Genomic DNA, 25,232 nt, shown 5'->3' with positions numbered 1-25,232 from the left:
TCTGATTTTTATGACAAATGATACTGACAAATGAATTTTTTGTATTTTTATGACACTTTTTTTCAGATTTTTATGAGATACTTTACTATGACTTTTTTGAATTTTGATGAAATGCTATGCTATTTTTTTTCTTTATTGCATTTTCACCAAGACTTCTTGCAGTGTCAGGACTTCCTATACTATGATGTCTTTCTTCTTTTTGCATTTTGAAGACATATTATACTTTTACTTTTTTGTATTGTACTACTGTGTGATGTTTTATTACATACTATACAATGACTTTTTTCAGATTTTTATGACATGCTCTTTTTCTCTTTTTTTCTTGTTTTGTGACAAACTATATAATGATGTTTTTTCTTACTTTTATGAGATACTATACAATGAAATGGTCAAGTATTGTGATGACATGCAATACTATGACTTTTTCTTCATTTTAATGACATACTGATGATCCCCCCCCCATGTTTTAAGACATACTACACTGTGCCTGTTTTTTTCATTTTTATATAATACAATGATATAATGTTTCTATTACATGTTTTATTGTGCATTTTTTATACAAATGACAACATCAGCAACAGCAGGGATAATTGATTTGCTAAAATTAAACCTGCCAGCTTTGTTATTACAAATGGGTGTAAAGTTTCTAAAATGTAGTGGTATGAAGTTGAAGTAAATGAAGGTGAATTACATTTAAAGTAGCAGAAAAGGTAAATACTCAAGCAAAGTGCCAATACCTCAAACTTGTACTACAGTGCTGTACTTGAATAAATGTGCTTTATTACACTCCGCCAACAATGGAGTTGGAGTGCACTCTGCTGGACAAACTACATAATGAAACCCTCTGTTTACCCAAGCATAGTTTTCTGCATTTTATGGTCTGGCCGGAAAAAAAAGTTTTCTTATTGGCGCATTTTTTTTCTATAATGTACTAGACAATGAGGTTTTGTGGGGGTTTTTTTGTGCATTTTTTAAGATAAACTACACAATGACTATTACAGTAATGTTTTTTTTTATTTTCACTTTTCTCCATTTTTTTCATGTTTTCATCTCATGAATTAACTTTTTTACATATGACATGCCCATTTTTTTTGCACGTTTATGACATACTATACAATGTTTTCTGATTGTTATGACATGCAATATTTTGGCTTTTTTTCTATGATGTTTTCTCCTTTTTAACACATACTGTACTATAATTTATTTATTTTTATTTTTAAGACATTCTGAATGACATTTAATATTATGACATTTCTCCCCTTTTACTACGACTTCAACTTTGTTTTCATTATGGCACTTTACTCAGACTTTTTATTTTTATTATGACATACCATAGTGATTTCGAGACTTTTTTTCTGATTTTGATGATCTTTTTGCATTTTTTTAAGATTATTATTTTTTTGTTTTTTTGTCTTAATGATATGATAGTGTTAAGTGTGAAAGGGAAAGAGAGAGGGGATAAAATGCAGCAAAGGGTCCACGCTGGAATCGAATCCTCGGCTGCTGCGGCAAGGTCTTAGCCTCTGTACATGGGGTGCCTGCCCTACCAACTGAGCTACTGGGTGCACCACCTTTTTACATTTTGATGACATACTACTTACTTACTAATTACATACTTACTAATTACTATGACATACTGATTTTTAAGACATGCTATACTGTGACTTTATACCACTTTTATAATAAATAAAATTAATATTGTTAAGTTTTTTGTCTTTGTGTGTTTTGATGACGTACTGTACTGGACTTTTTTTTATTACAATTGACGTATATGTAAAAATTGTTGACATGATACTATGATTTCTTCTTTGAATTTTGATGACAAAGTATACTACAACTTTTTTGTATCTATTAAAATACTTTACTGTGCTGTTTCTTAGTGTGTCTTATTTTTTTTAATTTTTTGAAACAAACTGCAGTGTTTCTCACAGAACGACAGTGTATGCGTGGCAGCAGAGCCTTTCAAGTTGTGTCATCTCCGTTCACTCCGATGGACAGTTTTTTCACAGCAATGGTGGAATGTGGAGCATCTCAATAGTTCCCGGAAGTAGCATTAATTGCTAGCAGCACAGTGGAGTTACAGCAGAGAAGACCATTTCTGATGGGCTTTGAAAGGGTAGGATGTCTTCGTTTTTTATATTATCAGCATATCTTAGCTCAATTAACATTTGCATTCAAGCATGATATTGAATTATGAACTGCTAAATTAGTAGGTTTACCAAGCAATAACAGATATGCTGACGGAGTAAGCTAATGTTAGTACACTGTACTGTATATACTGTACACATATCGTCAGCCACTAACAGCCTGTTAATTTAAAATGTCCTTCTCTTAAATAATTTAATTTAACACTGGGGAATTAAAGGGGAGAAAATATTTTACAGCTCAGTGTGAGTTACATGTCAGCTTTGTTAAATATAACACGGTGCTTGATAGCAGAGTGCAATTTCAGTATTGGTATGGATGAAGAGTGCATATTTGGGAACGTAAAAAAAAACATTACTGTACACAGAAATTTAAGGGTGAATGTTTTTTAGCTTTGTGATTCTATTGACTCCATTTGTCTTTATTGTTATAGCTTAGCTGATTTTCCATTGATGGCAAAGGGAGGGAAGCTGAAAGACCTGAATGAGATCACTGGGTAAGTCGTTTAGAAAAATGAAAGGTACTAGGCTTAATGGGGAATTATTCTAAACACTGATATTATTTTTCACGATAGTGTTATATATGTAATCTTGTTATTGTATATTACAATAGGAGCACTGGGTGCTGGAGGAACTATTTCAAAGCAGGTTATAAAAACACAGAAGGCTCTAGTTTAATGCAGTTCATTAAGATATTAATCCAGAAGAGGGCAATATTACACAGCCTGATGAAGGCTCTCTGGAGCGCAGATCTGACTAATTCATGCATTCACATGCAGTGGTTTACACATTGTATTAAAATCACTCTCTTATATTAACAGTAGTGTGATGAAATAGAACAATGAAGTAGCCTAGACCTTTTTAAACTAAAGATAAAGATTGGACACAGGGGCAGGTAGGCTGACAAAGGATCAGAGTTTGATGAATTACTAAAAAAAGGATCAATGTTTGTAGGCCTATCATATGAAACACTATAGACAAAAGCTGTGGTTAGCACAGCAAAAGCTAATTTCCAAGTAATTCACTATGATAAGAACAAACTTAACACAACTAGCAAAGTTCCATAACTGAAGCTGGGGAACAAACATGCCTCATCTCCCAAAGTGGTTTCCCACCCAGGCCTATAAAGGTATGTCTTTAGCCTGGAGACTCCCTGCACAAGACAGCACCCTCATCCTGAGTGTCAGCTTCCTGTCTTCTGCAAGCCTTTCCCTGTTTCTTATTTTTATTAAACCATATACAAGGCTTCCCAATGGTGTGCTCTTTGATTGCGTAAAATGTTCTAATGTAATTTTTTTAAAAATGATAACCTCACATTTTTTTTTTTGTAGTTGTAATCTGTGGTGAGTGTAAGACTACTTCTGCTGACATTACTCTACAATATTTCCTCATCTGCATGTCAGACAAAGATAAATGCAATACACGTTTATATATATAATCAAAAAACAGCAACTTGCTCCTTTACCATGGTAGTTGTTTACAGTATTCTTCAAATATTAGCATGTTTTACTTTAAAAAACAATATAATAATGAAACCACATATGATGTGCTCCGTGTACATTATAAATTAATGTGGTTATTGACTGCTATTTAGCGAAAATTGGAGTTTTATCTCTTTGTATAATGTATTCAAATGGCTCACCAGACACTTCCGAGAACTATTCAAAGCCTCCATGAGTCACGTAACACCCGAGCATTTTAAACTTTCGTTGCCATTACTCTTTTTTTTCTAGTGCACTATGTGGCAGTACCTGATGATCTGGTGGTGAGGTTTTTTTCCCCAATTTTATGGAATATTGTAGTTTCACATTTATTTCTATTTTCATGAAAAAAAATTTAAAAGATTTTTTTTTTAATTTTTATGACACACTATAATAGGACTTCATTTTAATGATTTTTGCATTTTAAACATTCTATAATATGCATTTTTAAGACAAACTACACCATGACAGTTTTTGCATTTTTATGATATACTGTAGAATGATTTTTTCTGTTTTTTATGACATACTCTATGATGACTTTTTTGACATACTATACTGTGTTTTTTTTTTTTTTTTGATGACAAACCGCACTCTGACTAAACTTTTTTTCTCATTTTTAAAAAGTACAATATTATGATTTCTTTCTGATTTTGATGATGTACTATATTATGGCTTTTTTGCACTTTAATGACATTTTATAATTTAACTTTTATATTTTCATGGCACTTTACACACTTTTTAAAATGACTATGACTTTTTCTGACTTTTTTTTTTTCATTTTGAGGACATACTAAACTATGACTCTTTTTCCATTTGCATAATATCCTATAGTATGACAGTTTGTTGAAAGCTATTCTATTCTACACAATAAACTAGACCTTTTTTTTTTGCATTTTCAAGAAATACTAAATATTATGACATTTTTGAGACAAACTACATCTTGAGCTCTTTTGCAAATTATACATACTTTTCTTTTTGTTTTTTTTCTGATTTTTAATATATAGTGTGCAATAACTTTTTTTTCTGATTTTTTGCAATTTTATTACATACTTAACAATGTTGTTTCTGATTTTCATGACTTATTTTTTGTTGTATACAATGATCTTTTTCTGTTTTTTTATGACAAACTGCTGATTCTAATATGGAAACTGTGCTAATTTTATGGATATGACTGGTGCCCATGTAATTCTGCTTTTCTATTTACAGAGTTATTTATTTTTTCAATTTATTTATTGGCTTTTTTTGCATTCATTTGACAGGACAGCTTTCAGCTTGAAAGAGGGAGAGAGTAGGGACACAGGCACACTGTAAACCCGAATAAGTTAGCAGAACTCAAAAAAAGTGAGGCAATCAGTTGCCACATTTTTTTTGAGTTCACAAACTCAAACATTTGAGTATATCAGAGCTTAAATATTTGGAGTTGATATTACATATACTTTTAAATTACTCATAAATTGTAATTACTGATTAGGCCAACTCAAAAATTGTCAGTAAATGGTACTCAAATAATTCATTCATCTTTCTCATTGCAATAACTCAAGATAACTTAATAATTTCAAGTATGAAAACTCAGGATTTCATGTTCAATGAACTTAACATTTATTAGTTTTTTCTTTCAATTTTCTGATTACACATGACTCAAAAACATTGACTTGCTTAAACTCGAAATCATTTACTTTCACACTTAAATTATTTGTGGCAACTGATTGCCTTAAACATATTAAGTACTATTAACTTAAAAGTAGTAGTGGAAAATATTCAAAATCAGGAAACTGTTAATACAAACATTACCCTTTGAGTTTAGAAGAATTATTTATCCACATCTGTGCCTTGTAGCATAAAATGAAACATAATATTTTAAAGACACAATTACAAAGGCACAATTTGGGCCATCTGGTTGTAAACTTGCAGTGCAGCAATGTTGACAGTTTACAAAACCATTCCCCAAACTACACCTTGTAAAAACAAAATGTCATATTGTAAACACTTAGCATATCGGTTCAACAACAATAAAATGTAAATTACATTAATAACTTGTGCCAGCCATTTGGCTGAAAACCAGTTGAACACTGTGGAGCAGCAACTTGAACATCAACAGTTGAAAAATAGTCACCGTGGACCATGAAATATTCTTGTTGTGGACTATGCTCCAACAGGGTGAGCCCTCAGAATCCACAACTCCTTTTCAGATCTAGAGTTACACATGTAACATGAGGTCATTTTTGAGAGTCTGTAGCTTTGGTGACAGTTTAGAGTTATCCAGACCAAGCAAGATTTTCTGTGTGAACTCAAACGTGTTGGTCAGTCCTTCGGATAGGCGAGATGTAGAGCATAAATCAGGCGAACATTACCAGAAAGGCATCAGCGAGCCTGGGAGGTCGACCACCACATCACCCTCTAGGATGACGGAGATTTTCGCTGGGTGGTAGTGAACTGGGCTTGTGGCATCGTCACTAACGGTTGTAAGGAGGACCACTGACGCATCCCCCAGGTCTGGCTCATCCATAGCATCCTGAAAAAATGAAAGGGACAATAAAAATATTAAAAACCAAAGAAAAAATATAATATTTAGTATTTTTGGAAAGAACAGAGGTTGACTGAAAGAGCTGTGAAAAAAAAAAATCTATCTCATACATTTTAGAGCAGTTGTTTTGAGTGGACAAAATGTCCTCAAGGTTCTCAAAGGATGGATTTTGAAAGAGGGTTAAGGTTTCTAAACATCTTGCCAAATGTTTGCAGTTTGAACACTGGACCATTTACATAAATGTTAATGTGTGTTTTCCTTATACATAAGTAAATGAAATGAAAACATGAGTAGGTTAATTTACAGTACAATAGGCTTGATATTTCTTAACTGGGACTTACCACACATGTTCTGAAAAATCCTGACGCTTCCTCACGCAGATACACAGGAAGGGCATGGAGAATAGTGATACGCCTTGTGTGGACATCATGTACTTCCTAAGAAGATTAAAATAGTGTAAATACTGTGACAAGTTTACTAATCAAACCCAATACCAGTCAACGCATTTTATTAGCTACCACAATAATATCTTCCACTAATAACCTGCTGACTTATCTGATGCATTTGTCAAATTCAAACACTTATTTAAACCTTTAAATTCTCAACATTACACAAAGACTGCACCTGTGAAATGTATAATCACCTGTGTATCATGGACTTTAAAAATGTCAGCCAACGCGTCTGCAGTTTTGCCCGTTCTGAAAGCTTTCTGCCTAAACAAGGCCATTAAACGAGGAGTGTGAAGATCAAGTTCGGCATAGAAAGTATTGGGAAGGTTCTGGTTAGTAATGCGTTGAAATACACCTGCATTGTGGAAAGGACAGTACAGAAAGCAGAAAGAAAGAGGAAAGACATTATTTAATCTAGGATGAATGCATGGATAACACTGCACACAATGTGATATACAGTACTGTCTGGTACAGATGAAAACAGATGAATGAGTTAATCAACATTACCTCAGACTGCATACGAAAAGCAGGCCAGAGCTCCATGAGCTCTTTGACTGGTGGGCTGGACGTCACAATAGTCTATCTGTACTCACCACAAAGAAAAAAACAATTTTATTTAACCAGCTAATTGAACTTTTAGCTAAACACAACACGTGGTGCTACAGTTTTCTGCTGCAGAGAATAACTTTTAGCTAGACACAACACATGGTGAGCTAGCTTTCTGCTTTCACACACTGATGCAGCTTCAATACAGATTACCACACACGCACACAGCCTGGCAGTTGAACCAGAATTTGCCAACAGGTAAAAAAAAAACAAACAAAAAAAAAACGTATCACCTATCTGTGCAGTGAACCAAAACCACTCATTTGAACTGCAGAAAATGTGGCTGGTAACATTCATGAATTCTAATCTTAGTAAACACATAGAAAAAAGACAATTTTATTTAACCAGCTAATTTAACTTTTTTAACTTTTAGCTAGACACAGCACGTGGTGCTAGAGTTAGCTTTCTGCTTTCACACACTGACGCAGCTTCAACGAAGATGAAGAGTTTTAATTATGAGCAGTCACTGCATGTTTGGCATCACCAGTCTTTACAACTACAGAACCTTCGCCATGCAACACAGCTAACGTTAACTGACCAGATGACTTTGCATGTCAGCTTGCTGCTAACCGGTTAACAATTTTACATGGCTAACGTGAGTCACTTAGTCCGTTTTAAAAACACGTTGAACCGTCTGAAACAAACATTAAAGCGAGTTTTATGTCGACTACTTACATTTAATCCAATGGCGCAGAGCTGAGTGCTAATGTTGCCGCCTGGTTGGCTGGTCTGTTGATCCCGCTCTCCTCCTGAGTCCTCCGCCTCGCTGTCTGAAGAGGAAGTGCACGCAAATACTACAAAATAAAATCGTGTGAACACTTCCGGTGGAAGGTGCGCGTGTGTAACCTACACAGTACAAATCTATCTGATGCAACGGATTTATTCTTAATTGATTCTTGGTTTGATTTATTCATGTTTAATAGATACGCTTTTATTTTTTTGGAATTCTCTTTTTATTGGTTTTCTTATTACAAACAATATCACAACAGATACAAGCCGTACAATATGAGTGTAAATGTACAACCAAAAAAAAAAGGAGAAAAACGGAACTGAAACAGGTCCTACCAAGAACAAAAAAAAAATAAAAACAGATATGCTTATAAGTAACTATGAGTTAATTATTTTAAGTAGGTTACACAAATCTGCAAAAAGTTCATATTCATCAAAAATTACAAGTTTAATAAACTGAAAAGACGGACAATGCTACTGGCAATCAACATTTATAAGTAGAACTTTTGAGAAAATTTTAAGTTAACTATACTAATACCAATTAATTATTTTGAGCATTCGGATTTACAGTGTATTAAGTTGTATGTAAGCTATGTTTTTAAGTTACTCATCAAAACATATTAGTTAAAATTACTCAAAACGGAACAACATGTTAAATGAACTTGACATAATTAAGTTAATAGAACTTTTTTTTTAAACTTTGAGTATGCATAACTTAATTTATTTAAGTACTTTGAACATTTGGGTTTACAGTGCAACAGGCTGGAATCAAAACATGCATCTGCTTCGGCAAGGACACAGCGCCAGCATGTAGGCCACCGGTTGTCCTGGCTTTATGGAGTTAACTTTGATGTCTTCTCTGTTATAAGAAGATTGGCACTTTAGATATTATTTGCTGCAAAAAGTATATTTAGATCAGTATAATGTCATTAAAAACAGAAAATGGGTTTTGAGTAGCTTTTTGGTTATAGCTGTCAGATTTGTCCAGAAACACAGATGCATGTACAAATGGATTAATATGATGGAAAACATGTTTTTTGGTTTTTTTTTATTAACTTTGATGACTTGTTTCTTACGAGCACATTTGGTAAATGGTAAATGGACTGTACTTGTATAGCACTTTTTTAGTCTTAAAAGTCTTTTAACTACTCACATGTTTCTGGCAAATAAATGTGTTTCTCAGTCACTGTGGGCAAAAGGGGGAGCTCTGAGAAAACAGGCACTCAAAATCTGCTTTTTGTGCTTATACACACCTGAATTGATGGAAATACCCGTTTTGCAGCAAAAGACAACAGTTATGTACCAAATAACACCTTTTTCATCATATTAATCCATTTTCATATGTTTCTGGCATATGAATGTACACTGTGGTCAAAAGGGGCAGCTTTGAATGAAAAGGCACTCAAAATCTGCTTTTTGCACCAAAAGACACCTGAATTGATGGAAATACCCATTTTGCAGCAAATGACATGTAAAGTCAAAATCTGCTCATGATCCAAAATTTATGACAGTTATGTACCAAAAAACACATTTTTCATCATATTAATCCATTTTTACATGTTGGCATTAATATATGTTTCTCAGTCACTGTGGGCCAAAGGGGCAGCTTTGAGAAAAAAGGCACTCAAAATCCGCTTTTTGCGGTCACAAACACCTGAAATACCCGTTTTGTAGCAAAAAAACATGTAAAGTCAGAATCTGCCCATAATCCAAAATTTATGACAGTTATGTACCAAAAAACACGTTTTTCATCTATCCATTTTCACATGTTTCTGGCATATAAATGTGTTTCTCTGTTACTCTGGGCAAAAGGAAGCTTTAAGAAAAAAAAAGGCACTCAAAATCTGCTTTTTGTGCTTAAAGACAGCTGAAATACCTGTTTTGCAGCAAAAGACATGTAATTTCAACTTTGGCCACAGAGCTCACAATTTTGAAGTTGGTTGTCCTATCCCACTATAAAGAGCTTGTGTGTAACTTCTGCTGTCACTTATGGCCATACCACCCTGAACATGTCCAATCTCAAAAGCTAAGCAGGGTCGGTCCAGGTCAGGTTGGATGAGAGACCGCCTGGGAATACCTGGTGCTGTAAGCTTTTTAGTTCTCCGTGAGGGCTAAGAATTGTGTTTCTGACATGGTCGTCTGCAGCACGGGGGCCCCGCAGGGAACCGTCTTGGCTCCTTTCCTCTTCACCCTCTACACTGCAGACTTCATGTACAACTCCACCAACTGCCACCTGCAAAAGTTCTCTGATGACTCTGCAATTGTCGGTCTCATCATAGATGAGGACGACAGTGAGTACAGAGAACTGACTGAGGACTTTGTGGACTGGTGCCAGCGGAACCGCCTCCACATCAATGCGGGGAAAACCAAAGAGTTGGTGGTGGATTTCCGCAGGTGCAGACGCTCCCCTATGACACCGGTGAACATCCAGGGAATGGACATTGAGATAGTGGACTCTTACAAGTACCTGGGTGTTCACCTGAACAATAAACTGGACTGGTCAATCAACACAATGTCACTTTACAAAAAGGGTCAGAGCAGACTATACCTGCTGAGGAGACTCAGGTCCTTTGGAGTGCAGGGAGCACTTTGACTCTGTAGTGGCATCAGCCATCTACTATGGAGTGGTCTACTGGAGCAGCAGCATCACGACTGCTGAGAGGAAGAGACTTGACAAACTTATCAAGAAGGCGAGCTCTGTCCTGGGGTGCCCCCTAGACTCAGTGCAGGTGGTGGGAGAAAGGAGGATGATGGCTAAGCTGTCATCCATGCTGGAGAACGACTCCCACCCCATGCATGACACCCTGACTGCACTGGAAAGCTCCTTCAGTGACAGACTGCTTCACCCCAAGTGTGTGAAGGAGCGTTACTGCAGGTCCTTCCTCCCTGCTACAGTCAGACTGTACAACCAGCACTGCTCCCAGTGGACCACATACAACAATAACAGACTCCACTTGTACAGCTTAATACCACAAGTGCAATTTCACTTTCACCCATGCAACTGTGAACATTCTTTATTTAACTGTTGAGTTTCTCTGCGCTGTAAATACTGTATATATTGTTTGTTTATGTTGTCCCCTGTGCTTATTTCCTTCATCTTCATCCTGCACGTTTTTGTACTTATTTATTTATTAATATAGTTTATTTTGCACAGCTGTCTTGCTATTTTGCTATCCCTTTGCTGCTGCAATGTTGGAAATTTCCCCACTGTGGGACTAATAAAGGATTATCTTATCTTATCTTATCTTATCTTATCCCTTTTCACCAGCAGAGGGTGCTGCTGCTTACCTAATGGACACAGAACAGACAAACAAACAATGTGATGAGGAGGCTACAAAATGACCACTGACAAAATCAATCAATGGATGCTGATTTACAGTAGTAAATTCAAAACTTTTAAAAGTAAAATAAATAAATGAGATTAAAAATGTAAGTCATGCATTCAGAGATGAATGAATGAATACATGTTTGTAAATTAACACATAACTAACATATCTAAGCTTGCTGTAAAGCAGCTTTCATCAGCAAAATATTAAAATGAATGCTCAAATAAAGTATTATTTAAGCCTTTCAAACCCAAAAATGGCTCATCATCAGAAGAGATACGTTTTTAGTTTTCTTTCGAAAATATCTGGCGAGGTGGTTTTTCAGATATTCATAGGCAGTATGTCCCAGAGCTTTTGGACCTAAGACCAGAGCAGACTTTGACCACGTAGTTTGGCTATAAGTCATCGGAAACAAGCTGTAGTTTGGACTGCAGTTATGATGTCATCAAGTCATCAGCTTTTTTGTGGGCTGCAGTCTATGATGTAATCAAGTCATCAGCTGTTGCTGGGCTGTAGTCTACGATGTCGTCAAGTTATCAACTTTTTTTCGGGCTGCAGTCTGTGATGTCATCAAGTTATCAACTTTTTTCGGGCTGCAGTCTATGATGTCATCATGTCATTAGCTGTTAAATAGGCTGCAGTTTCTGATGTCATCAAGTCATCTCCCGTTGTTTGGTCTACAGTCTATGATGTCATCAAGTCTTCAGCTGTGTTATTGGTTGCAGTCTATGATGTCATCAAGTCATCATCTGTTGTTCGGGCTGCAGTCTTTGATGTCATCAAGTTGCAGCTGTTGTTTGAGTTGCAGTCTATGATGTCATTTAGTCATCAGCTGTTGTTTGGGCTGCAGTCTATGATGTCATTACATCATCAGCTGTTGATTGGGCTGCAGTCTATGATGTCATCAAGTCATCAGCTGTTGATTGGGCTGCAGTCTATGATGTCAATAAGTCATCAGCTGTGTCATTGGCTGCAGTCTTTGATGTCATCAAGTCATAACTTGTTGTCAGGGCTCAAGTCTATGATGTCATCAAGTCATCAGGTGTTGTTCGGGCTGCAAACTATGATGTCATCAAGTCATCAGTTGTAATTTGGTCTGCAGTCTATGATGTCATCAAGTCATTAGCTTTTTTTGTGGGCTGCAGTCTATGATGTCATCAAGTCATCAGCTGATGTTTGGGCTGCAGTCTATGATGTCATCAAGTCATCAGCTGTGTCATTGGCTGCAGTCTTTGATGTCATCAAGTTATCAACTTTTTTTCAGGCTGCAGTCTGTGATGTCATCAAGTTATCAACTTTTTTTCGGGCTGCAGTCTATGATGTCATCATGTCATTAGCTGTTAAAGAGGCTGCAGTTTCTGATGTCATCAAGTCATCTGCTGTTGTTTGGTCTACAGTCTATGAAGTCATCAAGTCATCAGCTGTGTTATTGGCTGCAGTCTATGATGTCATCAATTCATCATCTGTTGTTCAGGCTACAGTCTATGATGTCATCAATCATCAGCTGTTGTTTGGGCTGCAGTCTATGGTGTCATCAAGTCATCAGCTGTTGTTTGGGTTGCAGTTTGTAATGTCATCAAGACATTAGCTGTTATTTGGGCTACAGTATATGATGTCATCAAGACATCAGCTGTTATTTGGGCTGCAGTCTATGGTGTCATCAAGGTGCAGCTGTTGAATAGGCTACCGTCTATGATGTCATCAAGTCATCAGCTGTGTTATTGGCTGCAGTCTATGATGTCATCAATTCATCATCTGTTGTTTGGGCCGCAGTTTATGATGTCATCAACTCATCAGCTGTTGAATAGGCTGCAGTTTGTGATGCCATCAAATCATCAGCTGTGTAATTGGCTGCAGTCTATGACATCATCAAGTCATCAGCTGTAGAATAGGCTACCGTCTATGATGTCATCAAGTCATCAGCTGTTGATTAGGCTGCAGTCTATGATGTCATCAAGTCATCAGCTGTGTTATTGGCTGCAGTCTATGATGTCATCAAGTCATCAGCTGTTGTTCAGGCTGCATTCTATGATGTCATTAAGTCATTAGCTGATGTTTGTGCTGCAGTCTATGATGTCATCAAGTCATCAGCTGTGTTATTGGCTGCAGTCTATGATGTCATCAAGTCATCAGCTGCCGTTTGGCCTGCAGTCTATGATGTCATTAAGTCATTAGCTGATGTTTGCGCTGCAGTCTATGATGTCATCAAGTCATCAGCTGTGTTATTGGCTGCAGTCTATGATGTCATCAAGTCATCATCTGTTGTTCGGGCTGCAGTCTTTGATGTCATCAAGTTGCAGCTGTTGTTTGAGTTGCAGTCTATGATGTCATTACGTCATCAGCTGTTGATTGGGCTGCAGTCTATGATGTCATCAAGTCATCAGCTGTTGATTGGGCTGCAGTCCATGATGTCAATAAGTCATCAGCTGTGTCATTGGCTGCAGTATTTGATGTCATCAAGTCATAACTTGTTGTCAGGGCTCAAGTCTGTGATGTCATTAATCATCAGGTGTTATTCGGGCTGCAAACTATGATGTCATCAAGTCATCAGCTGTAGTTTGGACTGCAGTCTATGATGTCATCAAGTCATTAGCTTTTTTTGTGGGCTGCAGTCTATGATGTCATCAAGTCATCAGCTGTTGTTCGGGCTGCAGTCTATGATGTCATCAAGTCATTAGCTGATGTTTGGGCTGCAGTCTATGATGTCATCAAGTCATCAGCTGTGTTATTGGCTGCAATTGAACATTTCTTGTGTGGCTTTGTCAGAAGTGTGCAATATCTTGTGATATTTAGGTAAGTTAGAACCTCTGAGACTGTGGCGGAATGTTTTCTCTGTGACATCACACTCACATCAAAGCCAAATGACAAGTTCCGGAACTTTCAACGGCCTCTGATTGTGGCTGGGTCTGCCTCTTTATCATACTAAATACTTGCTTCATAATACAATTTTTACAATTTTAACAAGAAACTGAGCGCAGCATTTCATTTGGTTGTGAATAGAATGACATGTAGTAGCTTTGTAGCTTTGGCTTGGACTTTGTTGCTGTGTGTTCTCTTTGAGCTATTATTATGTAATATTACACTTTATTATAAGGTCGGGTTAACGTTGATTATTGTACACCCACACATGATATATGTCATGGATGTATTAAATATAAACAGACTTAAATATAAACAGACTGACTGACCAGATGGCTGTATTTTCTTGTCATAGGTCTTTGACGTTATTGATTACAAGGTAACACGATCGTCATGATTCCTCATGGCCGTTACAGATACCAGACAGTTAGTGCGTAGTACGTAATAAAAATATCTGGTTGCGTGCTGTACATTTGAAATGTTGTGGCATGCCCTAGCCGTTCCCCCCAATTTTAAATTGCACTGTAGTCACTCACACATCTCATAACAACCCCTACATCTACACACACACACCTTCACATGCATACACCCTGCATCCATGTTGGACAGGGGGTCGGCAGGAGCGGTGTGGGGGTCTCCCACTGCCTCTGTCCCTGGCCCTTTAGGGCTGGATGGGGGGGTCTGCGGTCTGGGGGAGGGGTGTCAGTTCTGCTGCGGGGGTGTCGGCGGTGGCTCTGGGTTGGTGGTCGGCCTCTCTATGCGGGACTGGGCTGGGTGGTTGCTTGGATCCTGCTGCTGTGTGGCGGTCGCCCTGCCGGTGGTTTGGGTAGCTCTGGGATGCTCTGGGCTCTGTCTGCGCCTGTGGAGGGTTTGGCCTCTGGCTGGGCTGGGGGCCTGCTCTCTCCGGCCTTCCTGGGGTCTCGTCCCTGGCTGGGGTCGGGGTGGGGGTCGCTGTGGCCCCCTGCCATCTTCCCCACGGGAAGCAGTGGGCTGGGTCGTTGTGGTGGGCCATGGCCCGCCCCATTGGGGCCAGGTGTTGGGGGGGCTCTGGCCTCTGGCCGTGGCGGGCTCCCCTCCGGGGGTCTGGGCGGGTGTCTGGTTGGTGGGGCCCTGTGGCTGTGAGCTCAGATCGTGCTGGGGTTGGTGGCCTTGGGCTTGGCCAGGGGGCTTCCTGTCCCTTGTCCCTCTGTGGGCTTGCCCCAGCCGGGGGGGTGTCGCCTCTGTGTTCCCTTGCTTGTTCTCCCCGAATGGATATTCGTGGCATCTAAATTGTACGCAGCTATGCCAGTAGGAGTGTTTAACACAGGAGTTCCCAACCTTTTCACCTCTGAGAGCTACTTTTACAAAATGAAAATGGCCGAGAGCGACTTATTTCGGTAACATTTATTCTCATATCTTATTTCAACCCACACAAACTGAATACGCTTATTTGACTGAACATAAACTAAATGTTGATATCTACAACTCAAACTTTGCATTAAAACATCACAAAAAATATTTAGTTTACCTGCATATTGTATTTCTGTATGCCTTTCTTTCTCGTGTATCTCACATTATTAACTGAAACCTTGAATGCTGTCAAAAAAACAATGCAATTACAAATACACACAGTGTCACTTCACAAGAGTATTCACATGTCCAGTTGTATGTGTGACATGTATTCAGTCTTTTTTAGTTTGTGAGATGACTGGCACTGCATGGAGTCAACAACAGAGTGGAGTAGCCACTTAAGTTCACTCTTATGGAGTCATTTAAATGTTCATCTGTCAGTCTTGTTCTGAACTTTGATTGCATGACATTCATGCCAGAAAAGGCTGACTCACAGAGGTATGTAGACCCAAACAAAGCAGACATTTTCAGAACTGGTTGGTGAAGATTCTTATAGTTATTTGGCTCTACAAAGCTCCAGAAAAGCTGAGAATGCTGTTGAGAAGTTGCACATTATTTTGAAGGTTTATAACCTCAATTTCTATTTCTACAGGGTCAGCACAGAAAGGTTCAGCCATCTCACTTATGTCCACATCCATGAAAGGGTTGGCCATAAATGTCACACAGGGCTCAAGTTTCTTAAAGTCACTGAATCTGTTGCAAACCTCTGTCCAAGCCTTGACAAAAGGTCATAGTACTTGGAAAAATTTAACATGCTGGCTGCACCAGTGTGACTTTCCAACATCTTTGAGACAGAGAGGAAGTGCTGAAACCTTTTGTTTTTCACTTGCTGAATGTACAAGTTTTGCACTGAACGCCTTAACAGCACTGATCATGTAAGATATGTTTTTATCTTTGCCTTGTAACTGTAGGTTCAGGTGGTTAATTTTCTCAGTTACATTTTTCAGAAAAGCAAGATCAAGTAGCCACTCTACATCAGATAATAGGCTGGTATCCTCCTCCCTCGTTTCCATAAAAGCCTTGATTTCACCCAGCATGTAAAGAAAGCGCTGTAGTATCTTACCCCGACTGAGCCACCTGACCTCAGTGTGGAGGAGGAGATCCCCATACTCTACAGAGCATAACTCCAGGAACAGCTTGAAGCTCCGGTGTTGCTTTGCCTTTGCTCGAATGAAGCTGATGATCTTAACAACAGGCACCATGACATGGTCAAATCCCGTAACTTTTGCGCATATAGTCTGTTGATGAATGATGCAATGATAGTTCAGAAACTCAGGAAAGTCCGGGTCCACTTTGCAGTGCACAATAAATCCTAAGTGATGACCTGTCATAGCAGGTGTTCCGTCAGTTGTCACAGACACCAGCTTTTTAACAGGGATTTTTTTTCTACAAAGTAGTCTTTCACTGCATGATGAATATCAACTCCCTTGGTTGTAGTTTTCAGTAGAAGTAAGGTCAAAAACTCTTCTCATGTGGAAAAGTCATCAAACACCATCCCAATGAACACAGCTAGCTGGGCTGTATCACTGGAGTCAACAGACTCATCACACTGAATTGAAAACCATTTGCGCCTCTTCATGTCCAAGTCCAGCTGTTTTACCGCATCCGCAGACAGTGCAGATACTCTCCTTGCCACAGTATTTGCACCAAGTTGTACATTGGCAATAGCAGACAAAATCTCTGTCTTACTTTTATGGTCCCTGAATAACGTTTCAGCCACCGTGGTCATGGCCTCCTATACAATTCCGCCATCGGTGAAAGGCTTTTTGTGCTTCGTTAAGATGCACGCCACTTTAAACAAGGCCTCTGTTGCTGCACTGGCTTTCTTCGTAGGTTTGGTGAACAGACTCTTGTCTTTTAAGTGTTGCTTTCAGCTCCTTTATCTTCTCCTTTCGTAGACTGCTGCCCTCGGGAAAGTCCCATGGACAGTTGTCTACAGTCTACTAGTAGTTCGCGAGCGACGTGTTGGAGACTGTAAACAGACTAATAAACAATATGATCAGATCTGAATGAATAGGAATACAATCTAAGAGGATGTGAGTGCCTTCGTGACTTCCTGTGCTGAAGGCTGCTGGAAAAGTCAGAAAACTGTTTGAATTGATAGCAGCTTTTTGTCACCGCCTCCTGCTGCAGCCACCTGCTCTTGTGTGCTGTCCAGGCGAGGCGCAGTTTAGCTTGAACGGTGTGCATGTGATCCATTGTCATGGTAACCACAAACCAAATGTTTTGTTTTGGTTTTTTTTTCACCCCATGTCCCTTAGGGGCTCCGTACAAAAAGAGCCCTCAAAAAAGACATAAGTACAAGGATATGTGTGTGCACAAGTGTGTTTGTGTGTCCCTCACTGTCCCTCAGAGTGTGGCATGAAAAGACATATTCTGCTGCCAGTCTGCAGCTCTCTGTGCTCTCCTATCAGGATTGGTAATTTGTTCATTTGGGTGATGAGGTCAAAATCAAGATTTTTGAGTTTGAATTGGGGGAAAGTTTTTTGCAATCTGTCAGGGAGTGCAGCCATGTCTCAATTTTGTTTTGTTTACATTGCATTGATTAAATTATGCCATATTTTTACTCCCTTCACAAGATTCAATCACTTCAAACAGACCATTTGCCTAATAATATATAGTCTAATTAATGAATAAACTGGCAGTTCAGCACAGTCATGCAGAAGGATTTACACACAAGATTTTCCATGTCTGTTAGTGGGGAAGGCTGATGGCTCTGTTTTGCACTGATTTCGGGAAGGTTCATGCAGTCACCAAGCTTGATTGTTATCTGCTGCCTCATTTTGAGGACTGCATTATTCAGGTGGGTGGGGCAAAGTTCATGACTAAATTGGACCTTTTGAAGGGTTGATGCAGGTACCAGTGACAGCCAGGGCCAAAGAGATTTCATCGTTTATCACGCCATGAGCTTTGTTTTCCTATTCAGTGATGCCTTTTGGTCTGAGGAACACTCCGGAACAAGGAGCTGGGTGGTTTGGCAGGATGTTCAGCATACTTGGATGACGTTGTGATGTTCAGTGATACTTGGGAAGTTCATCTCCAGCATTTAAGTGCAGTGTTTGACCATTTGGCGCAGGTGAATTTAACTGTCAACTTAGCAAAGTGTGAGTTTGCTGAAGCGACAGTTACCTGTCTTGGCAAGGTGGTGGGCCAGGATGAAGTTCTTCAATGCAGGCTAAGGTGCTGGCCATTGTTAAAAATCCAGTGCCAACGTCCAGGAAAGAACTGATGCGGTTCCTTGGGTTAGTGGGGTATTACCGCAGTTTTTGCCACATTTGTTTTCATTGTGGTGGCTCTGCTGACAGACCTGTTGAAGAAAAGTACACCGTTTGTCTGGTCTTCCCATTGTCAGGCTGCATTCAAATGTGTGAAACATTTAATCTGCTCCTCTCCTGTGCTTCCAGCTCCTGTCTTTAATAAGTGTTTTAAGATACAGGTGGATGCAAGTGATGTTGATGCTGGGGCTGTGCTCCTACAGGAAGGGGGACGGGTTAGGGTTACCATCCTGTCTGTTTCTTCTCACGTAGGCTCAATCGTCAACAACTGAACTATTCAGTCATTGAGAAGGAGACCCTGGCTTTGATTTGGGCCTTGAGGTTTTTTGAAGTATAACCTAAGTTAACCTATCAATGCCGTGACACTGATCATAACCTTTGGCCTTCCTGTACAGTATGCACAATGCTACTCACAGGCTCATGCAATGGCTGCTTTCAGCCTTATACTTTAAATGCACGTCTTAAATAAGTTCAGAGAGCTTTACAGTTTGTATTCTGTTATTCAGTATACTTTTATGTTAAAATACAGTATTTTCGTTAAAAAAAAATCTAAAAGACATTTTGCTGCCTTGTTGGAAGCTGTGCATGTTTTGCAATTATTTTTCATCTTTTGAAATACAGTGTGTTTAATTGCATACCACCAATAGGGTTGTTGTATGTTTTAACACGTTAAACCTAAATCTGCGGCAATGAGCAATTATTTTCTTAATCTACAGATTTCTTGCAATCTGTAGAACATATTCTACTCAATCGTTCATTGACATATGCCATGTTTAAGAAAAATGTTACAATTTGCTCAGAGTTTAAAAGCTTAAATACTTGTGAAAGGTGTCTGAAAGCAGCACAAGAGAAGTGATGTCATTATACGAGGATGGAGGAGCACAGGAGGCTGTAGCAGGAGAGCCAGGACCTCCTGTACTCCTCCTCCTGTCAACAGAGTGTATTCCCACTCCTATTGCTTGTATTTTTACACTTCAATCACTTTCAGTAACATTTTTTTTCAAATAATTTCAGTTCAATTTCTGTAAATAACAAAATTCATTGCTTGTACTTTTTCAAATCGCTTCAAATACTTTAAATTAAATATAATAATAATTATTATTATCATTATCATTCTTGTTATTTTTAGTCTTTGTAAATATTGATTGATTAATTATTGCTATTATTTATTGTGAAATAATTTATTGAAATAAAAAGAAAAACACATTGTTTAATCCTGTGCTCTGGTCATTGGTTATGAGTAAAAAAATGCTACGTTTGTTCTGAATGGTCCCAAATTTTGAACGGACAGCATCTAACAGTACAACATTGTTGTTCAGATGGAAAAAATAACTTAATATGAGTTCATAGATACCAAATCCTCATTAATCTCGATATCATTATGTGGCAAACGGAACAAATTCACACAAATTCAGCAGATCACCACAAATTCTGTAGGACCTTGTAATTTCATCCAATCACAGCAACTTTACCCCAATTTGATCACTGAACAGCTGTGCACAGTGTTATTGATCCTTCAGCCCCTCTGTGTCCCTCTGTGTCCCTCTGTGTTTACCATGAGACTACTGCATGTGCCTGTGACAGAGTCACACACGTAGTGACAGAGTCACACACGGATAATACGCAACTGTCTCTGTCTATGACACATGATGAAACGATCAGTTATCTAGACTACAAGCATGTCTTCAGGACATAAACGCCTGGATGAGCCACAATTTTCTGGAAAATGTCCCACATAGGCAGAGAGTAAAGGAATGAAATATCAGGGAGATGTGTAACACAGGCTAAGCTAAGGAAAAGAGTGTGAAAGAATATCAGCAGGATGTGTTGCATAGGCAGAAAGTCAAGGACATGAGTTTAAGGTAGTATCATGGAAATCCTGAGCATAAGAAGTATTGCAAACTGAGGATGCATCAAAAGAAAGAAAAAGTCTAACCAGTGTTACACAAATAACTTAACCACTATTGAATATACAGTGAGCTAAGATCTTTTTATGAAATTGGGTGTTATCTTCTCTAGGGTTGACTCAGGAGCAAATAACACACATCTAATAAAGGGTTAAAGTGAACAGCTGATTAATTATAGCACAACAAGAAACAATAACTATATTTAAACCCCAAATTATCCGTTGCAGCACAAACGCTGTTTTGTCTGTCCTGAGTTTGTCAGTCGGTACAGTTCAGTCACCAGTTTTCACTTCTCCTCAGTTCGAGTGTAAATTGTCGGTTGATGTCACTCCTGGTATTGTGGAAACTACACAGAATCCTGGCAACACTAGGACTGGCAGAACTGGCAACACTATATTGACCTTCACACATGGCTAATCGCTAGCTTACCATGCTAACTCAATACATCAACTCACCGGAGATTCATATCATATTCCTCAAACAGGCACATCAACGGCAAATTAGTCCTCCGGTCTCACTCCTAAAATATGATGAAAAGAAAATGAAACAGGGTGTTTTAGAAACTCTGGACTCAGTGCTCATGGAAGCTCTATGAAGTTTCTCTGCTGCGTTTTTTTCTACGGAGCACATGTGCAGTGTCTCTCTTTGTTTCAGTGGCTTTTTTTTCCCCCTTTCTGCCTCCTTACTCTCTACAGTTTCATTTGGAAAACACTTGCATTACACTGTATTATAGCTCTCCCTATCGATCAGTGTGGGGATCAACAGGGTTACCTCTACTGGTTGATTTCATGTGGTTACACCAGTTTGATTTGGTTATGGAACAATTTTTAGCTAAAGTAGAAAATGGGCCAGAATGTGTGTGTTGCATCTGCAATAGGCTGTAGTTTAAACATCAGGTGTTGCATTGTAAGAAAGAAGATTATCATAATCATAAAGACATAACTTTAATAAAATGGCAAACATGGACAGTAAACGTGTTCCAGCAGATATTGTACAAACTAGTGATTTACTTCCACCATCAGAAGTGGAAGGGTCCCTTTTGTGTGTGAAATTAAAGTGTAAGATGACATATAAAGGTTATTATGAGTATTAGTTTGTTAATACTATGCACTTAATCTGCATTGTTTGAAAAATACAAATGAGCATTATAAAGATGTAGAATTTAATAGCGCCTGGCTGAATGACTTTTGTAGGGAACAGGATGATGATGTAGGACATGTGACTGGCTCAAATGCACAAAGTAAGAAAACATCTACAGATACATGAGATGTTACATGATAGACAACAGCACTGCATGTTTCAGGGCATGTTGGATGCTGGTTGATATTGGTCAGGAAGCGTTGGATGAGTATTTTGATAGTACTTTGAATCTGGCCCCAGCAGAAGGAAACAGTCGTGTGAAACTGCTGTCAGATATCTAAATCCAAGCTAAGTGCTTTCCAGTATTGTTTCCACAGGGAAGTAATACTTACCACGATTATAGGCAGCAGAGGTTAACATTATCTCATTTGGATGTTAGACTTTTAAATGCAGATGGTTGGTTTGCACAGAATGTGGAATACATCTTCCATGCACAGTACATGTAAGAAGTCCAACAAGCTGTGTACAATGCTTCTATAGCATTTAGCAGAGGAAAATCAGGTGTTAGATCAGACACAGTTGATGTGTTGAAAAATCAGAAAACTTAAAGACACTTTTGCAGTTCAATGATGGGTTCCGTTTTCTTCGACCTATTAGAGGTATTGCAGCTTTTTGGCAGGGAACACAGCGTGACCTCTGAGCTTGTGATCGTCAGCTTCGTGTCCTTTAATGGTTTTGTTCATTTTCCTCTGCCGGTTAACATTTGAAAAATCTTCACAGCATTTTGAAACAGGAGGGTAGGGGACAGACAGTTGCAGAGTTAGAATTGAAAGACGGGTGTGAACCGTTGCGCCGTAATCCTGTAACTGCTGTGAGGATGTTTGATTACAGATGGCATTGGTTTTTTTAAGGAGGTGCTCATGTCTCCTCTCCAGCACAACCAGTTGGCAAGATTATAAACTTTTTTTTCATCTCGTGGAATTTTAGCAGCGTAGCTCACCTTATGTGCATTGCTTTTGGATCGGGAATGCACCACAATTTGTTTCATTAATCAGTATGTGACGTGTGAATTACCATCACAAGAACAGCTGATGAAGGGCATTGTGACATCTGTGTTACATCATTCTAAGATGTGCAAGAAAGAAACCGTTTGTCAGTTTAATTTCCACTGGGACATTTAAATATCGCAGTAGTGATAAGGAATGTGGGGAAAAGGAGTGTAGATCATAAAATGCCAGGTAAGAAGGCAGTGGAGATAATGAAAGCCATTAAATTAGCTGTCAAATCAGAAATGTAGTTATGTTAGTGTGGAGCAATTGTTTGAGAGTTTATCGTTAGATCAAGCAACCTTTGAGGCGGAGTATTAATGTTTTAGCAGAAGTACACATATTTTATTAAAAAGACATGTGGATGAAGTATGGATTAATCAATACAGCAAACAACTTTTAAAATGCTGGAAACATGGACATCCAGTATTTGGTTAATGTGCATATAGTGGATATTATTTCTTACATTTCTAAAGCAGAGAAGGAAATGGGATTATTATTAGGGAATGCACATAGAGAAGCATCTAAACAGGGTAATGGCGATGCCAAGGATGCACTGAAAAAATTAGGGAGTGTTTATTTGCATAACATAGATATTTGAGCTGAAGACGCTGCATATAGATGAACAAATATGCCTTTCCAGGAATGTTCAAAGAAGGTTCAGTTTGTGCCAACAGGACACAGTACTGTGAAAATAAGTTTGTCTTTAAGTGTGTCCAAGAAAAAGACAAACTCACAGAGTCTGACCACAGAAGACAAAAGCAGGCCACATGATGCTGTTTTCATTATATGTTTGGCAGCATTTGTATCAGAGGATCATCTCTTGTCATAAAGTGAACCGTCAAAGAATAGCATTAAACTAAAAAATAATTTAGACTTTATTGTTAAAAGATTGCAAACAGAACCTGCAGTTGTCCATAAAAAAATTATCAGTATTTTGCAGTTATTTTGGCCAAATCATGTTGCCATTCAGTTGAAACCAGCAACTTTTGAAACATTTGAACAGTTTTACATGAGTTTGTTTGAGGCTGATGCAGAGGTGCTGGATAGTTAACAACAATGGTGTTATAGAAGATGCATGGTGTGAGCTGTGTCCAGAACAGGAGTAAGAGCACCTGCAATGTGAGTGTAGAGAAAATTAAAAGGTAGATGATAAACTTGTAAAGTGTTCCTGATCTTGCACATGTTGCACATTTGGAGAAGACAAGTAGCAGAGATGAATGAATGAATAAATGTTTATAAATTAACATATAACTAACATATCTTACTTTGCTGTGAAGCAGCTTTTATTAGCAAAATATTAAAATGAATGCTCAAATAATAGTATTATTTAACCCTTTGAAACCTGGAAAAAAAATGGCTCATCATCAGAAGAAATATGTTTTGGAAATCGGTTGTATTACCCAACTATAATTAACTTGTGTGTCACTTGTGGTGTTGCTTATGGCCATATCACCCTGAACACACCTGATCTTGGAAGCTAAGCAGGGTTGTGCCAGGTCAGTACTTGGCTGGGAGACCGCCTGGGAATACCTGTTGCTGTAAGCTTTTTAGTTCTCATTTTTCACCAGCAGAGGGTGTTGCTGCTTATCTAATGGACACAGAGCAGACAACAAACAATATGCAGTTGTTTTGGCCAAATCACGTTCAGTTGAAAACAGACAAACTAACAATTTTACATGGTCATGTTAGACTGACTGATGGAACGAGGCAGTCAGTGAAATAGGTATAAGATTAAAACAGAAGTTTATTTGATGTTGATTATGGCTGGGGTGACGTGTCAACATAAACAACAACACGAATATGTTGATTCGTCGCACCGTTTCACACAGCATACGTAATGAGAGTGTGAACAGCGTCGGGCGTGTTGTTTTTTGGTTTTGGCGCTCCTATATCAAGTTAGAGCGTGCATACTGCTCGCCTGAGCAGCGCTTGTCAGGCGCGTCTGAGCTGTGTGTCAGCTGCAGCACACGTTTAGAGAAACGGTGGCTCGTCGCTTTTTAATCGCTTGACGCTTGCGTTTGTATGGAGAACAAAAAATGACATAAATATAAATAAATAAATAAATGTATTAATAAATAATTAAATACACGAATAAATGAAAAACCAAGGGCATTTTGGTAATAAAAAGGCTATTTCTGTATTTTTACATTTATTTATTTATACATATATTTATTTATTCTTTTATTTCTACATTTATTTATTTATTTATTTATTTATTTATTTATTTATTTATCTATTTATTTATTTATTTATTTATTTATTTATTTATTTATTTCTACATTTATTTATTTATTTATTTATTTATTTATGTATTTCCACATTTATTTATTTCCTTATTTATTTATTTATACATTTATTTATTGATGTGTCAGTGTCACACAGAAATGTAAATATGCTGTGGGTGGGCAGGCCTA

At 38.2% G+C, this 25,232-nt stretch overlaps 2 pseudogenes across 1 annotated transcript; one reads left to right on the top strand and one right to left on the bottom strand.

Annotated features, from left to right (window-relative positions):
* Nucleotides 1-5,200: 5,200 nt before the first annotated feature.
* On the bottom strand, nt 5,201-9,387 carry LOC121951011 (uncharacterized; annotated as a pseudogene). Its single transcript, XR_015778153.1, has 4 exons — nt 9,384-9,387; nt 6,793-6,953; nt 6,491-6,586; nt 5,201-6,137 (listed from the first exon to the last, which is right to left on the bottom strand). The product of XR_015778153.1 is annotated as an uncharacterized LOC121951011 (transcript).
* A 14,867-nt stretch (nt 9,388-24,254) lies between these two features.
* LOC121952039 (5S ribosomal RNA) lies at nt 24,255-24,363 on the top strand (annotated as a pseudogene).
* The last annotated feature ends 869 nt before the right edge of the window (nt 24,364-25,232 follow it).

Source organism: Plectropomus leopardus, chromosome 12 (assembly GCF_026936395.1).
Source record: "Plectropomus leopardus strain MGB_pleo_1.0 chromosome 12, ASM2693639v1, whole genome shotgun sequence".
In the NCBI taxonomy this organism is placed as follows: Eukaryota; Metazoa; Chordata; class Actinopteri; order Perciformes; family Serranidae; genus Plectropomus; species Plectropomus leopardus.
This window is presented reverse-complemented; position numbering and strand designations above follow the sequence as displayed.